General features: G+C 28.4%; 5 non-coding genes across 5 annotated transcripts; all 5 read right to left on the bottom strand.

The window, feature by feature from the left end:
• Positions 1-2,353: 2,353 nt before the first annotated feature.
• Positions 2,354-2,435, bottom strand: TRNAS-UGA (transfer RNA serine (anticodon UGA)). The gene has a single exon. It is a non-coding gene; the product is annotated as a tRNA-Ser (tRNA).
• A 1,929-nt stretch (positions 2,436-4,364) lies between these two features.
• On the bottom strand, positions 4,365-4,446 carry TRNAS-UGA (transfer RNA serine (anticodon UGA)). Its single transcript has one exon. It is a non-coding gene; the product is annotated as a tRNA-Ser (tRNA).
• A 1,049-nt stretch (positions 4,447-5,495) lies between these two features.
• Positions 5,496-5,577, bottom strand: TRNAS-UGA (transfer RNA serine (anticodon UGA)). The gene has a single exon. It is a non-coding gene; the product is annotated as a tRNA-Ser (tRNA).
• A 1,444-nt stretch (positions 5,578-7,021) lies between these two features.
• On the bottom strand, positions 7,022-7,103 carry TRNAS-UGA (transfer RNA serine (anticodon UGA)). Its single transcript has one exon. It is a non-coding gene; the product is annotated as a tRNA-Ser (tRNA).
• Positions 7,104-8,624: 1,521 nt separating this feature from the next.
• TRNAS-UGA (transfer RNA serine (anticodon UGA)) lies at positions 8,625-8,706 on the bottom strand. Its single transcript has one exon. It is a non-coding gene; the product is annotated as a tRNA-Ser (tRNA).
• Between the last annotated feature and the right edge of the window lie 1,294 nt (positions 8,707-10,000).

Below are 10,000 nucleotides of genomic sequence, written 5' to 3'. Positions count from 1 at the left end.
TAATGGTAATAGTGATGATGATAATTATGACGAATAATGAAAATGATGATGATAACAACGATAATAATGATAAGAACAACAACAATTACAGCAACAACAACAACACTAATCATAGTAATAATACAGATGGTAAAAATAACAATGATAATGATAATGATGATAATAATAACAACAACAATGATAATAATAGCAATATTGATAACAATAATGGCAATGATAATGATAATGATGATAGCATTGATGATAGTATTAATAGTGATGGAAATATTTATAGCAATAATGATAATGATGATGATATTGATGATGGTGATGATAATAATGACAATAACAATAATAATAGATAATAATGATAATAACAATAATAGTAATGGCAATAGTAATAATGAATAATAATGATGATAATGATAATAGTAATAATGATAATGATAACAATAACAATGATAATAATAATAATAGCTAATAATGATAACAAAGATGATAATGATGATACTACTACTACTACTACAATTAATAATGATAATGATACTGATAATGGTATCAATGATAATAATGATAATAAATAAGGATATGATAACAATGATGGTGCACTCAGAGAGCGCATACCTCCGCCAAGGCAATAGGATCACTGATATAATAAAAAAAACATTCACACTTGAAAAACTACATTAAAATCACTTGATAATAGTAATAATGATAACAAAAACAATGATAGTAATAATAACGCTAATGATACTAGCAATAATGATAACAATAATGATGATACTGATTGTAGCATTAATAACAGTAGTAGAAATAATAATAATGATATAAACAACAACAACAAAAACAACGATGATAATAATGATAATGATAACAATAATAATAATGATAATAAAAATCATTAATGATAATGATGATAATAATGATAATATGAATTATAGTAATCATGATTATAGAAATAATAATAATGAGAACGATGATTATTATAATAATGATAATAATAATGATAGCAACATTATCCTCATTGATATCATTATCATCTTTATCATCGTTATTATTATCATCATCATGATAATTCTTATTTCCTTCGCCATTATGGTCGATTGGGTTAAGGCGCCCAGTTCTAATTAGAATGCTCTTTAGGAAGGATCTTATTATCATTATTATTATCTTTATTGTGGTGTGTGCGTGTGTGTGTGTGTGTGTGTGATGTGTGCGTGTGTACTGTGTGTGTGTATGTGTCCGCGCTTGTGTGTGTGTTGCCATCGTGTGAGTGGGTGTGAGCGTGTGTGTGTGTATGTGTTGCCCTCGTGTGAGTAAGTGTGAGCGTGTGTGTGTGTATGTGTGCATTCTTATGTACGTGTGTGCATGTATGTGTCCATGTGTATGTATGTATTCGCTCGTGTGTGTGTACGTATGTTGCCCTCGTGTGAGTGAGCGAGTGTGAGCGTGTGGCACCTAAGTTTGGCTAAGACACACCTCGGGGTAAATACTGAATAAATATCTGTTTATTTATTTTTTTAGTTATTCTGCTAGAAACATTTTTAGAGTGCATACCTCCGCCGAGATAATAGGGGTAACTGAGGCAATCATTTAAACAATTCTTGGATCCGTCACTACCGAAGTTTAATGGCTTCTATGTTGAGCTAAACAACACCTGTTAAAAAAGAATGTTTGTAACTTACTGAATTATATTATACTGAGTTAATAATAATGATGATAATGATGATGACAATGATAAGGATAATGATAATAATAATGGTGTTTAATGATAATAATAATAATAATAATAATAATAATAATAATAATGATAATAATAATAATAATAATAATAATAATGATAATAATAATAATAATAATAATAATAATAATAATAATAATGATAATGATAATGATAATGATAATGATAATGATAATGATAATGATAATGATAATGATAATGATAATGATAATGATAATGATAATGATAATGATAATAATAATAATAATAATAATAATAATAATAATAATAATAACAATAATAATAATAATAATAATAATAATAATAATAATAATAATAATAATAATAATAATAATAATAATAATAATAATAATAATAATGTTAATAATAATGAGGATGATAATGATAATAACTAAACGTACTCAGAAAGCGCATACCTCCGCCAAGGCAATAGGTTCACTCATGCAATTAAAATATTCACATTTGAAAAATTACAGAATTCCTGGATTCGGTCATGATAGGCCTATCGATGTATAGACGTTTATATATCCGAATAATCGAAAAAAAACATTTACCTAAATATTTTTAAATTATCAATTTTATTAATTATTAATAATTATTAATCAAATGAATAAAAAAACAAAATCTGTACCTCGCTGCGGACAGGATTCGAACCTGTGCGGGCAAAGCCCAATGGATTTCAACTCCATATCCTTAACCACTCGGACACCGCAGTTATATTCCATATGAACATTTTGACAAAATATATACAATTATATATGTGCATTAGGAGAGCTGCCCATGGCCTAGGGGGAAACATTTCAAGTGAAATATCTGAATTTGGGCAGGAAAATGCATTGATCTGGCACTGCAATTAAAAATGAGAAAAAGGCAACAACTGAAAAACGAAGCACATACCTCCGCCGAAACAATAGGGTCACTGATGCAATAAAAATATTCCCACTTGAAGCATTACATTACAACCACCTTTTCCCCAAGTACACGAGTGACATCCGAAAACATAGCACCCTTGGCGGAGGTAATAAAAGAAATGATGGTAAGAATATTTACCCCCATTACCTTGGCAATATGAGTAACTGATGCAATAATTTAAATAACTCCTGGATCCGGATCACCGCCAAAATTTAGCGGCATCTAAGTTTAGCTGAGACACACCTCTGATATGAATTTGATAAAAACCTGTTCATAACTTTTTGAGTTATCATACTAACCAACGAACAAACAAACCAAACAACGCTACCAAAAACATAATCTCCGTAGCGGAAGTAGGGATGATGATGATGGTGATAATAATAATAATAATAACAGTAATGATAATAATAATATTACTGCTATCACTACTACCTCCACCACCACCACCACCACTGTTACTACTAATAATGATAATAATAATGATAATAGTAATGATAGTAATAATTAAAATAACGAAAGTAATAATTATAATGATTATTGTTATCATTATTATTATCATTATTACTTTTATCTCTATTATTACCATTGATATCATCATTACTATTGTGAACATTATCATTATCATTAAAGTTATCATAACTATTATTATTGCTATCATTATCATCATCATTGTCGTTATCATTATCATTATCGTTACCATTACTGTGAATAATGCTCAAGTGGTAAGGGAAGAAAGTCTGCCTAAGTGGTAAGGGAGGAAAGTCTGCTCAAGTGGTAAGGGAAGAAAGTCTGCCCAAGTGGTAAGGGAGGAAAGTCTGCTCAAGTGGTAAGGGAAGAAAGTCTGCCCAAGTTGTAAGGGAGGAAAGTCTGCTCAAGTGGTAAGGGAAGAAAGTCTGCCCAAGTGGTAAGGGAAGAAAGTCTGCCCAAGTGGTAAGGGAAGAAAGTCTGCTCAAGTGGTAACGGAGGAAAGTCTGCTCAAGTGGTAAGGGAAGAAAGTCTGCCCAAGTGGTAAGGGAAGAAAGTCTGCCCAAGTGGTAAGGGAAGAAATGATAATGATAATAATGATCATGGTGTTAATAATAATAATAATAATGATAATAATAATAATAATAATAATAATAATAATGATAATAATAATAATAATAATAATAATAATAATAATAATAATAATAATAATAATAATAATAATAATAATAATAATAATAATGATAATGATAATGATAATAATAATAATAATAATAATAATAATAATAATAATAATAATAATGATAATGATAATAATAATAATGATAATGATAATGATAATAATAATAATAATAATGATAATAATAATAATGATAATAATAATAATAATAATAATAATAATAATAATAATAATAATAATAATAATAATAATAATAATAATAATAATAATAATAATGATAATAATAATAATAATAATGATAATAATAATAATAGTAATAATAATAATAATAATGATAATAATAATAATAATGAGGATGATAATGATAATAACTAAACGTACTCAGAAAGCGCAATAGGTTCACTCATGCAATTAAAATATTCACATTTGAAAAATTACAGAATTCCTGGATTCGGTCATGATAGGCCTATCGATGTATAGACGTTTATATATCCGAATAATCGAAAAAAAACATTTACCTATTTTTAAATTATCAATTTTATTAATTATTTATAATTATTAATCAAATAAATAAAAAATTACGTAAATCGCTGCAGACAGGATTCGAACCTGTGCGGGCAAAGCCCAATGGATTTCAAATCCATATCCTTAACCACTCGGACACCACAGCTCTATCCTTTACGATCATTTTGACAAAATATATACAATTATATATGTGCATTAGGAGAGCTGCCCATGGCCTAGGGGGAAACATTTCAAGTGAAACATCTGAATTTGGGCAGGAAAATGCATTGATCTGGCACTGCAATTAAAAATGAGAAAAAGGCAACAACTAAAAAACGAAGCACATACCTCCGCCGAAACAATAGGGTCACTGACGCAATAAAAATATTCACACTTGAAGCATTACATTACAACCACCTTTTCCCCAAGTACACGAGTGACATCCGAAAACATAACACCCTTGGCGGAGGTAATAAAAGAAATGATGGTAATAATATTTACCCCCATTACTTTGGCAATATAGGTGATTGATGCAATAATTTAAATAATTCCTGGATCCGGATCACCGCCAAAATTTAGTGGCATCTAAGTTTAGCTGAGACACACCTCTGATATGAATTTGATAAAAATCTGTTCATAACTTTTTGAGTTATCATACTAACCAAGGAACAAACAAACTAATCAACTCTACCGAAAAAGTAATCTTGGCTGTGGTAGAGTTAATAATGATGATAATGATGATGACAATGATAATGATAATGATAATAATGATGGTGTTAATAATAATAATAATAATGATAATAATGATAATAATAATGATAATAATAATAATAATAATAATAATAATAATAATAATAATAATAATAATAATAATAATAATAATAATAATAATAATAATAATGATAATAATAATAATAATAATGATAATAATAATAATAGTAATAATAATAATAATAATAATAATAATAATAATAATGAGGATGATAATGATAATAACTAAACGTACTCAGAAAGCGCAATAGGTTCACTCATGCAATTAAAATATTCACATTTGAAAAATTACAGAATTCCTGGATTCGGTCATGATAGGCCTATCGATGTATAGACGTTTATATATCCGAATAATCGAAAAAAAAAACATTTACCTATTTTTAAATTATCAATTTTATTAATTATTTATAATTATTAATCAAATAAATAAAAAATTACGTAAATCGCTGCAGACAGGATTCGAACCTGTGCGGGCAAAGCCCAATGGATTTCAAATCCATATCCTTAACCACTCGGACACCACAGCTCTATCCTTTCTGATCATTTTGACAAAATATATACAATTATATATGTGCATTAGGAGAGCTGCCCATGGCCTAGGGGGAAACATTTCAAGTGAAACATCCGAATTTGGGCAGGAAAATGCATTGATCTGGCACTGCAATTAAAAAGGAGAAAAAGGCAACAACTGAAAAACGAAGCACATACCTCCGCCGAAACAATAGGGTCACTGACGCAATAAAAATATTCACACTTGAAGCATTACATTACAACCACCTTTTCCCCAAGTACACGAGTGACATCCGAAAACATAGCACCCTTGGCGGAGGTAATAAAAGAAATGATGGTAAGAATATTTACCCCCATTATCTTGGCGATATAGGTAACTGATGCAATAATTTAAATAATTCCTGGATCCGGATCACCGCCAAAATTTAGTGGCATCTAAGTTCAGCTGAGACACACCTCTGATATGAATTTGATAAAAATCTGTTCGTAACTTTTTGGGTTATCACACTAACCAACGAACAAACAAACCAAACAACGCTACCAAAAACATAATCTCCGTAGCGGAAGTAGGGATGATGATGATGGTGATAATGATAATAATAGTAACAGTAATGATAATAATAATATTACTGCTACTATCACTACTACCTCCACCACCACCACCACCACTGTTACTACTAATAATGATAATAATAATGATAATAGTAATGATAGTAATAATTAAAATAACGAAAGTAATAATTATAATGATTATTTTTATCATTATTATTATCATTATTACTTTTATCTCTATTATTACCATTGATATCATCATTACTATTGTGAACATTATCATTATCATTAAAGTTATCATAACTATTATTATTGCTATCATTATCATCATCATTGTCGTTATCATTATCATTATCGCTACCATTACTGTGAATAATGCTCAAGTGGTAAGGGAAGAAATGATAATGATAATAATGATCATGGTGTTAATAATAATAATAATAATGATAATAATAATAATAATAATAATAATGATAATAATAATAATAATAATAATAATAATAATAATAATAATAATAATAATAATAATAATAATAATAATAATAATAATAATAATAATAATAATAATGATAATAATAATAATAATAATAATAATAATGATAATAATAATAATAGTAATAATAATAATAATAATAATAATAATGTTAATAATAATGAGGATGATAATGATAATAACTAAACGTACTCAGAGAGCGCATACCTCCGCCAAGGCAATAGGTTCACTCATGCAATTAAAATATTCACATTTGAAAAATTACAGAATTCCTGGATTCGGTCATGATAGGCCTATCGATGTATAGACGTTTATATATCCGAATAATCGAAAAAAAACATTTAACTATTTTTAAATTATCAATTTTATTAATTATTAATAATTATTAATCAAATAAATAAAAAAATACGTAAATCGCTGCAGACAGGATTCGAACCTGTGCGGGCAAAGCCCAATGGATTTCAAATCCATATCCTTAACCACTCGGACACCGCAGTTATATTCCATATGAACATTTTGACAAAATATATACAATTATATATGTGCATTAGGAGAGCTGCCCATGGCCTAGGGGGAAACATTTCAAGTGAAATATCTGAATTTGGGCAGGAAAATGCATTGATCTGGCACTGCAATTAAAAATGAGAAAAAGGCAACAACTGAAAAACGAAGCACATACTTCCGCCGAAACAATAGGGTCACTGATGCAACAAAAATATTCCCACTTGAAGCATTACATTACAACCACCTTTTCCCCAAGTACACGAGTGACATCCGAAAACATAACACCCTTGGCGGAGGTAATAAAAGAAATGATGGTAAGAATATTTACCCCCATTATCTTGGCAATATAGGTAACTGATGCAATAATTTAAATCATTCCTGGATCCGGATCACCGCCAAAATTTAGCGGCATCTAAGTTTAGCTGAGACACACGCCTCTGATATGAATTTGATAAAAATCTGTTCATAACTTTTTGAGTTATCATACTAACCAACGAACAAACAAACCAAACAACGCTACCAAAAACATAATCTCCGTAGCGGAAGTAAGGATGAGGTTGATAGTGATAATAATAATAATAACAGAAATGATAATAATAATGATAATAATAATAATACTGCTACTATCGCTACTACCTCCACCACCACCACCACTGTTACTACTAATAATGATAATAGTAATGATAATAGTAATGATAGTAATAATTAAAATAACGAAAGTAATAATTATAATGATTATTGTTATCATTATTATTATCATTATTACTTTTATCTCTATTATTACCATTGATATCATCATTACTATTGTGAACATTATCATTATCATTAAAGTTATCCTAACTATTATTATTGCTATCATTATCATCATCATTGTCGTTATCATTATCATTATCGTTACCATTACTGTGAATAATGCTCAAGTGGTAAGGGAAGAAAGTCTGCCTAAGTGGTAAGGGAAGAAAGTCTGCCCAAGTGGTAAGGGAAGAAAGTCTGCCCAAGTGGTAAGGGAAGAAATGATAATGATAATAATGATCATGGTGTTAATAATAATAATAATAATGATAATAATAATAATAGTAATAATAATAATGATAATAATAATAATAATAATAATAATAATAATAATAATAATAATAATAATAATAATAATAATAATAATAATAATAATAATAATGATAATAATAATAATAATAATGATAATAATGATAATAATAATAATAGTAATAATAATAATAATAATAATAATAATGATAATAATAATGAGGATGATAATGATAATAGCTAAGAGTACTCAGAAAGCGCATACCTCCGCCAAGGCAATAGGTTCACTCATGCAATTAAAATATTCACATTTGAAAAATTACAGAATTCCTGGATTCGGTCATGATAGACCTATCGATGTATAGACGTTTATATATCCGAATAATCGAAAAAAAACATTTACCTATTTTTAAATTATCAATTTTATTAATTATTTATAATTATTAATCAAATAAATAAAAAATTACGTAAATCGCTGCAGACAGGATTCGAACCTGTGCGGGCAAAGCCCAATGGATTTCAAATCCATATCCTTAACCACTCGGACACCACAGCTCTATTCGTTATGATCATTTTGACAAAATATATACAATTATATATGTGCATTAGGAGAGCTGCCCATGGCCTAGGGGGAAACATTTCAAGTGAAACATCCGAATTTGGGCAGGAAAATGCATTGATCTGGCACTGCAACTAAAAATGAGAAAAAGGCAACAACTAAAAAACGAAGCACATACCTCCGCCGAAACAATAGGGTTACTGATGCAACAAAAATATTCACACTTGAAGCATTACATTACAACCACCTTTTCCCCAAGTACACGAGTGACATCCGAAAACGTAACACCCTTGGCGGAGGTAATAAGAGAAATGATGGTAATAATATTTACCCCCATTATCTTGGCAATATAGGTAACTGATGCAATAATTTAAATAATTCCTGGATCCGGATCACCGCCAAAATTTAGCGGCATCTAAGTTTAGCTGAGACACACCTCTGATATGAATTTGATAAAAATCTGTTCATAACTTTTTGAGTTATCATACTAACCAACGAACAAACAAACCAGACAACGCTACCAAAAACATAATCTCCGTAGCGGAGGTATGGAGAGGATGATGGTGATAATAATAATAATAGTAACAGTAATGATAATAATAATAATACTGCTACCATCACTACTACCTCCACCACCACCACCACTGTTACTACTAATGATAATGATAATAATAATGATAATAGTAATGATAGTAATAATTAAAATAATGATAGTAATAATGATAATGATTATTGTTATCATTATTATTATTATTATTATTACTTTTATCTCTATTATTACCATTGATATCATCATTACTATTGTTAACATTATCATTATCATTAAAGTTATCATTACTATTATTATTGCTATCATTATCATCATCATTGTCGTTATCATTATCATTATCGTTACCATTACTGTGAATAATGCTCAAGTGGTAAGGGAAGAAAGTCTGCTCAAGTGGTAAGGGAAGAAAGTCTGCTCAAGTGGTAAGGGAAGAAATGATAATGATAATAATGATCATGGTGTTAATAATAATAATAATAATGAAAATAATAATGATAATAATAATGATAATAATAATAATAATAATAATAATAATAATAATGATAATAATAATAATAGTAATAATAATAATAATAATGATAATAATAATGAGGATGATAATGATAATAGCTAAGAGTACTCAGAAAGCGCATACCTCCGCCAAGGCAATAGGTTCACTCATGCAATTAAAATATTCACATTTGAAAAATTACAGAATTCCTGGATCTGGTCATGATAGGCCTATCTATGTATAGACGTTT

The sequence above is a fragment of the Penaeus vannamei genome, chromosome 8 (genome assembly GCF_042767895.1).
Source record: "Penaeus vannamei isolate JL-2024 chromosome 8, ASM4276789v1, whole genome shotgun sequence".
NCBI lineage: Eukaryota > Metazoa > Arthropoda > Malacostraca > Decapoda > Penaeidae > Penaeus > Penaeus vannamei.
The sequence above is the reverse complement of the archived record's forward strand: the minus strand, read 5'-3'. Positions and strand labels throughout refer to the sequence as shown.